Genomic DNA, 8,828 nt, shown 5'->3' with positions numbered 1-8,828 from the left:
TTATTTTCCTGTGAAAATAAAATGGACTCCGATTAAAAGTTTCATGGACTAAATTAATCATCACTTCGTATGAAGGTTGAAAGACAAAAGTATTAAAAATAACTATAGCTGCAATAATTTGTTAATGGATACACAAGGTAAAAAGTTGTGAATTGTAACATCAACAACATAAAATGTGTGTGTGTTTAGGTGGTAGAATAAAAATGTAGAGCTTTAGTATGTGTTCAAAGTTAGGTTGTTATCAGCTTAAAGTAAACTGTTATAAATATAAAATATTTTGTGTAAACCTCATGGTAACTACAAAGCAAAAACATATAATAGATACATAAAAGATAAAGAGAAGGGAATCTAAGCATACCACTATGGAAAATCATCATATCACAACGTAAGAGAGCAAGAGAAGAAGAAAGGAATTATGAAACAGCCACAAAACAACTAACAAAGTAGCAATGTAAGTTCATACCTATCAATAATTACTTTAAATGTAAATGGACTAAATTCTTCAATACAAAGACATAGAGTGGCTGAATGGACAAAAAAACAAGACCCAACTATATGCTACCTACAAGAGACTCACTTTAACTTTAAGGACACACACGAGCTGAAAGTAAAGGGATGGAAAAAGATATTCTGTGCAAATGGAGACCAAAAGAGGGCAGGGTAGCTATATTTATATCAGACAAGATAGACTTTAAGACAAAGGCTATATAAGAGACAAATAATAACATATATAATGATAAAGGGGTCAATCCAACAAGAAGATATAACATTTGTAAATATTTATGCACCTGACATCAGAGCACCTAAATATGTAAAGCAAATATTAACAGATCTGAAGGAAGAAATAGACAGCAATACAATAATAGTAGGGTACTTTGATATCCCACTTTCAGCAATTGATAGATCATGCAGACAGAAAATCAATAAGGAAACATTGGACTTAAATTACATGTTAGACCAGATGGGCCTAACAGACATATACAGAACATTCCATCCACAAGCAACAGAGTGCACATTTTTCTTAAGTGCACATGGAACATTCTCCAGGATATATCATATATTGAACCTGAAGGAGGTGTAGCATCTGGGGCAGACATGGCCAAGTGGGGCCAGGGGGACCTGCACTGGATCATGGAGGAGTGAGAGGACAGGTTTAACATGAATAACTGACACTGAACAAAGCAGATGCCACCAGCTGCTCCAAGGGGAACCTCTGTGAGCTCCTGATGGGCATTGTTGTGGAGAACAAGGCTGGCCACTGGGAGACCAGTGAGCTGAAGCAGGAGGAAGGTGAAGCTTCTTGCAGTAGCCACAAAGGAAAGTCGATTTTGTACTACGAGTAGAACATCAAACTGAGCTGGAAAGGTACAATTAAAGAATCTAGTGCAAAGAACAAAGGATTGATTGAACTACCCAACCTTTCTGAAGAAAATGAAGTATATGACACTGAGGTGAACATGAGTAAAAAGAAAGGAGGTGGGAATACACCGAAGGATCTTTGAAAACTGCAGGCCCTGCCAAAGCCAGAGAAGCCCTTGTAGATTACCTAAAAGCACTTAAGACAGAATTTATGATGGGAATGATTTTACCAACGAAAGCTACGGCAACAGAGGAATTGACTGTCAAAAGGACACTGAGTGAGGATACCTCACAGGCCTCATCTCCAGTGGCGTTGGGTGTAAGAATTCCCACTGTGGCAGTGCATACGGCTGCTGTAGAGCAGCTCTGCAGCATCTTCACTGTGAAAGACTTGGCGCAAACATTTTCTAAATCTCCTGCTGTCTTAGAAGCTGAAAAGAGAGGGAAGTTCCAAATGTCTGATGGGAACATCACCAATGAATATATAAAATTATTAACAAATAAAAAGATGGACATGAAATGGAGATGTAGGAACTGGCCAGAAGAACACTATGCAGCAGTTACACTGGATTTTGTGCCTCCTCCCGGGCAAACAGATTTACAATCGGAATGTACAGGAGTTCCCATCTGTAAAGAAGAGAACATGAAATTCTATTGGCAAAAGCAGCATTTTGAAGGAAAAAAAAAAGTTTACTGCAACTGATCACCCTAAATGGTTGAATTAGAAGATTTTATAAGGTAAGATTTTATTTTGTAAGCAGTAAGTGTCATTTACCTCTTCCCTATTATTACTTCAAAAAAGAAAACAAAAACTCTTAATTTATATTGGATGAAACTTGTACAGAATTTAAAGCATCATTTGAATCTCTACTATGACTAGACTCTGTATTGAGTTAAAAGCAGCAAGCAACCTCAAATTAGGTATTAACCTTACCTCCCATAAATGCTCCTCTGGGAACAGATTGAGTGTCTGAGCATAGATAGTTGAAGTTTCCAAGCTAAAGCTTGTCCTAGCAAGCTTACTTTCAGCTGTAGTTTTAGTTCAGGAAGACAAAAATAAATGGCATATTGATGCTATTCCTTTATATAAAACAAACAAACACACAAAAAAATCTTGTTTTTTTCTCTCTAAAACATATATTTTTTGTCTTCATGTTTTTATATTTCAGTAGAGAAGTTCTACCTGACCTTTCGTTAAGTTTACTTGAAAAGAGCAACAACTTTACTATCTGTTTAAATTGTTCTGTTAAAAAGGCAGGAAAAAAATTAAGCACAGTGTTTGCTGTATTATTAACCCTTTAGAATTGTAATAGCCATTTTTATTTACATTTTGAAATTCGACCCAGAGAGGAAACAACCCATCCATTATAGGAAACTTTTAAAAGTTCAAACAACAATTTTTAAAATAATCCCTTCATTCTCCCTATTTTGTGAATACTGTGAATAGATATTGATAATACATTAGCTGTATTAGCTTCAAGAAGGAAAGGATTCAAACACTACAAAATGGACTGGCCTGGGAAACAAGAGACCCAAGTTGTGCTCCTAGGTTGACTGCTAGTCTCGGTCTGGGTATCAGTTGTAAGGTCACAGTGATCTCTAACAAACCTCACTCTCACCTTCATGCCGAGTGAAGAAACTTTACAAAGAGCTGTGAAACTAAGCCCTTGGCTGCTCTTCAGAGTTCCAGCATGGCCATGAAATCTCAGTCTGTGCAGAGACAGGCCTGGTGCTCCCTCGAAGGTTGGAAATAATCACAGAAAAGGCCAGCCTTGGACTCACCTCAGTCAGAAGGTTCTGTATGAAATGAAATAAAGGGGTTTCCTTGAATGTGAGGATCCGTTTAGAATGCTCACATGGATCATGAACAAAACCCGATCGTCTCTGAGGTAAACGCTGAAAGTCTCCCAGGAGTTCTTGGACTAAGAGTAGCCCAACCATGGCTCTACTATAAGCTTCTCTGGTCCTTCAATGGGAATACTCCTTCCAGAATTTCTTTCAATCTCCAAATTTATTTCTGTGTAAAAATTCATGACTAGGAAAGCATTTATGCTGCCGACTGCCTCCCTGAGATACAGCCATCCCACACATACCCAGACATGGGCACTGATCAATTGCCTCCAAATTTCCGGAGCTCAGAGGTCTGTTCTCAGCAAAGGAAGTCCAACCATCCCAGGGGACAGTGCAGAAGCAGCTGATGGAGAGCTGCCCAGACTTTGTGTGAAAGAGCTTCATATGTCGCTTTGTATCCTGCAACCTTGTTATAATCGCTTATTAGTTCCAGGAGTTTTTTGTCTATTCTTTTGGATTTTCTATATAGACAATCATACTAACTATGAACAAAGACAGTTTTATTTCTTCCTTTCCAATCCGTATATATTTATTTCCTTTTCTCCTCTTATTGCATTAGCCAGAACTTACAGTACGACGTTGAAAAGGAGTGGTAAGAGGAGACATCCTTGCCTTGTATCCTTTCTTATGGGAAAACTTTGATGTTATCTGTAAGTTTTTTGTAGATATTTTTTATCAATTTGAGGAAATTGTCTTCTCTTCCTAGTTTGCTGAGGGTTTTTGTCATGTACAGGTGTTGCATTTTGCCAAATGCCTTTTCCGCATCTCTTGATATGATGATGTGATTTTTCTTTTTGAGCCTATTGATGTGATGGATTACATTAATTGATTTTTGAATGTTAAACTAGGCTTGCATATGTGGCATAAATCTCACTTGGTCATGGTGTGTAATGCTTTTTATACACTGTTGGATATGATTTGCTAGTATTTTGTTGAGGATTTTGCATCTATGTTCATGAGAGATATTGGTCTTAGTTTTCTTTTCTTGTAATGTCTTTGTCTGGATTTGGTTTTAGGATAATTCTGGTCTTATAGGAGGTTAGATTGTATTTCCTCTGCTTCTACCCTCTGAAAGAAATTTTAGATAATTGATATAAATTCTTTCCTAAATGTATGGTGGAATTCACTGGCCTGGTGCTTTCTGTTTTGAAAGGTTTTTAATTATTGATTCAATTTCTTTAATAGATATAGGTCTATTCAGATTGTCTGTTTCTTCTTGTGTGAGTTTTGGCAGATTGGATATTTTAAGGAATTGGTCCATTTCATCTAGGTTATCAAATTTGTGGGTATAGAGTTGTTCATAGTATTCCTTTATTATCCTTTTAATGTCCATAGGATCTGTAGTGATGTCCCCTCTTTCAATTCTGATGTTAGTAATTTGTGTCCTTTCTCTTTTTTTCTTAGTTTGCCTCCTCGAGGCATATTGATTTTATTGATCCTTTCAAAGAACCAGTTTTTGGTTTCATGGTTTTTCTCTATTGATTTCCTATTCTCAATTTTATTGATTTCTTCTCTAAGTCTTATTTTTTTCCTTCATTTATTTTAGATTTAATTTGCTCTTCTTTTTCTAGTTTTGTAAGGCGGAAATATAAATTATTGATTTAGATTTTTCTTCTTTTCTAATATATTCATCCAATGATACACAATTTCCTATAAGCACTGCCTTCACTGTATATCATAAATTTTGATAAGTTGTGTTTTAATTTAGTTCAAAATATTTTAAAATTTCTCTTGAGATTTTTCCTTTGGCCAATGTGTTATTTAGAAATGTGTTGTTTGATCGCCACATATTTGGGGATTTTCCAGTTATCTCTCTCTCATTGTTTTCTAGTTTAATTCCATTGTAGTCTGAAAGCAGACAGTATATGATTTCTATTCTTTTAAACTTGTTACAGTGTGTTTTATGGCCCAGAATATGGTCTATCTTGGTGAATATTTCATGTGATTTTAAGAAGAATGTGTATTCTATTGTTGCTGGTTGAAGCCGTCTATGGATGTGAACTATATCCATTTGATTGATGGTATTGTTGAATTTAAGTGTGTCCTTACTGATTTGCTGCCTGCTGGACTGTCCATTTCTGATAGATTAGTATTTTTTTTGGTGAGAAAGATTGGCCCTGAGCTAACATCTATTGCCAGTCTTCCCCTTTTTGCTTGAGGAAGATTCACCCCAAGCTAACATCTGTGCCAATCTTCCTCTACTTTGTATGTGGGATGCCATCACAGCATGGCTTGATGAGTGGTGTGTAGGTCTGCGCCTGGGATCCAAACCCATGAACCCCAGGCCGCCAAAGTGGAGCACGCAAACTCAGGCTATGCCACTGCGCCAGCTCCAATTAGTATTTATTTTTATTTATTTTTTTGTGAGGAAGATCGGCCCTGAGCTAACATCTGCCAATCCTCCTCTTTTTGCTGGGGAAGACTGGCCCTGGGCTAACATCCATGTCCATCTTCCTCCACTTTATATGGGACACCGCCACAGCATGGCTTGACAAGCAATGCGTCAGTGCATGCCCAGGATCCGAACAGGCAAACACCGAGCCGCCGCAGCAGAGTGCACACCCAACTGCCTGCACCACTGGGCTGGCCCCTAGTATTTTTTTTTTGATAGTTGAAATTCACATATTCACCTAGCTGTGACTAGATATTTTCCTTCTTTCTTTCCCACCTTTCCTTCCTTCCTTCCTTCCTTCCTTCCTTCCTTCCTTCCTTCCTTCCTTCCTTCTTTTCTTCCTTCATTCTCCTTCTTCCTCTCTCTCTCTCTCTTTCTCTCTTTCTTATTTTCATTTTTGGTTTTTGTCCAATACCAAAGGAACATTCTTAATTATCAGAATTGGCCTTCAATTAAGGTAAGTTGTTAGTTTTAATGTATGAAAAACATTTTTCAGTAAAATGATATATTGGATTGTGAGTTCAATATTGTAAAGATGTCATTTAACATCAAATAAATTTATTTTTAACTCTTCTAAAGCACAGTCCCAATAATGTGTGTGTGTGTGTGTGTGTATGTGTGAGTGTTTTTAAAAAATTGTCAAACTGATTTTAAACTATTTTCATTAGATTGTCTGTTACTATTTGTTTTTTCTGTTGACTTTTTTTTTACTTAACATTGTACAGAAACACTTTGTATTGTGGGTATTAATTGTTTATTAATTTTTTCTTCTTTCTCTGCATGCCACCTATCTTTTAATGTTTTATGGCATCTGTCATTATACAGAAATTTTAAATGTTTTTTGTAGACAAAACTGTTATTGTTTTCTAATTTTTTTTCTTCCTAGGGAAGGAATTGTCCATGTCAAGGTTATTCAAATACTTTCATATAGTTTCTCCCAGAAATTTATTTATTTTCTTTTTTATTTAATGTTTTAATTTATCTGGACACTGTGTGTGCATGTGTGTGTGTGTTTAGTGTAAGGTAGATCTCTAACTTGATTTTATTTTTGACACTATCAATATATAGTCCATCTTTTTCTCAATGATTTTAAACATCATGCTTATGATAAGCAAAATTTGTATTATACTTAAATTTATTTCATGTTTTCTATTCTGTTTTACTGACCTATTTCTGTGTATACACTACAATGTTCTGCTTGTTTGGCTTTATAGTGAGATTTGATATTTTCCAGACCACTAATTCTCGATATTCTGTTGATTCATATCACTAGGAAGTATTTGGAAGGTGTGGGCTATTTTCAGGTGTCACAATGACTGAGGGTGTGGTACTAGAATTAACTAAGTGAAGGCCAGAGATGTTAACATACTCCGGTAAGTGAAAGAGGCCCACCCAACAAAGAATTATTTTAACCAAAATGTCAACAATACCTCTATTTAAGAAACCTTGCTCAAGGAAAAACAAAAATAAAACAAAACAAAACACCCACAAAAAAATCAAATGAAAAATAGTTTAGAATCAATTGGTCAAGTACAATTTAAAAAATTGATTTGACTTGGAATTCTTTTAAATCTATTAATTGATTTGGAGGAGAATTAACAATTAAGGAGGTTTAAGAATTAAAGTTTGAGGGTGATCATTCATGAAAAAACAGTCTTCATATATTTTATGTCTTTGGGATAGTTTTATTTTTTTTCTCCACTTAGGTTTTATACATCCTTGTCAGATTAATCTATAGGAAACTTACACGTTTTGGAACTGCTGTAAATGGAATTGGTCTTTTGTTTTACAAGATTTTTTCTATTATATATTTCCATTGTATTTTCTAGTAGTTATATCTTGTGTATATGAATAGGAAAGCCATTAATTTGTTTTTGTCAATACACTCAATCACTTTTTAGAACTATTTTATTAAGCCTAATTTTTAAAATTTGTTTGCTCCATTAGTTCTCTTTTTTTGAGATAAAGAGCCATGTTTTCACAAGAGTGATTTTTTTTCCTACCATTCTAATACCTCATGTATGTGTTAGTTTGTATAATCACGTTAACTAGGAACTTAAGCAGTAGTAATAAGGGCATCTTATTTGTCACTTTAATGGGAGTGCTACTAATATTTTATCATTAAGTATAATATTGACTGTTCCTATTAGATATGTTTAACCAAATTTTCTTTCTATCCTAGCATATTAACTATTTTTATAAAGAAACTTCAATCTGAAGACAAGTGTATCAGCTCTGAGAAAAACACTCATTCAATTATTGTGACTTAATTATTTAATATAAGATGAAAAGTGGGAGACACCTAATTGACCAAGTTGTTCCAATGGAAGTTTTAAAATTAATTACAGTAACAATTGCCCAAATGCGTTCTTTTCTTTGTATTAACATGTTAGTGTTTATTTTTTTCAAACTTGAAGTGGCTCTAATGTTGTTCTTGCCTCTGTACTACTGCTACTAGCTAACTAACACCTATCAAGTGCATACTGTGTGCTGGATACTACTCTAAGTGTTTTGTAAATATTGCTCATTTTTCCCTCATGACATTCTCGTGAGTTACATATTATTATCTCCATTGTAGAAATAATGAACCAGTAACAGAAAAGATAAGTGACTTTCTCAAAGTTATACAATTGATAATTAACCATGATGGAAGATACTGGATGAAGACAGCATATTAATCAAATGTCTCTTAATACCTCTTCCCACTTAATCTCAAATAATGATTGCCTCTATTACATTCTTGTGTGTCATCAACAGAGATGAACCTTTGTTTCTCTTCTGTTTGTTCTGCATTCTCTCTTATGCTTACCAGTGATCAGTATTTGGATTTATGTCTTTTGGGTTTATCATCTCTCATTTTCTGGTGTGTGTAGCAGTTGTAGTATCCAGCGGCAGATCTGTACAATGGTGCCAACGATACCTATGGGGCATCCAAACGAGTTCATTTCTTGAGCAAAATCTTGGCTGTGGTTCCTCCTACAAAGCTTCTGTTGTTTCCTGCCCATTTTCCTAGCATGTCTTTTATTTTGCCAGCTAATTCTGTGAGCTATCCAACATTCTTTCAACAAATTTATTTTCTCCTTTTATTATCTAGAGCTGTTTTTGCTGCTCACAACCAAGATCCCTAACTGAGAAATTGTTCTCAGGGAATGGGGTGCATTAGATACCTGCAAGGGAATGTGGGGACCATCAATTATTTATCTGGCATAGCTGGGTCAGAAACTTG

General features: G+C 35.3%; 1 pseudogene; it reads left to right on the top strand.

Moving 5' to 3' along the window:
* Window positions 1-1,095: 1,095 nt before the first annotated feature.
* On the top strand, window positions 1,096-2,079 carry LOC131420681 (activator of 90 kDa heat shock protein ATPase homolog 2-like; annotated as a pseudogene).
* The last annotated feature ends 6,749 nt before the right edge of the window (window positions 2,080-8,828 follow it).

This window comes from Diceros bicornis, chromosome 23 (genome assembly GCF_020826845.1).
Source record: "Diceros bicornis minor isolate mBicDic1 chromosome 23, mDicBic1.mat.cur, whole genome shotgun sequence".
Taxonomy (NCBI): domain Eukaryota; kingdom Metazoa; phylum Chordata; class Mammalia; order Perissodactyla; family Rhinocerotidae; genus Diceros; species Diceros bicornis.
This window is presented reverse-complemented; position numbering and strand designations above follow the sequence as displayed.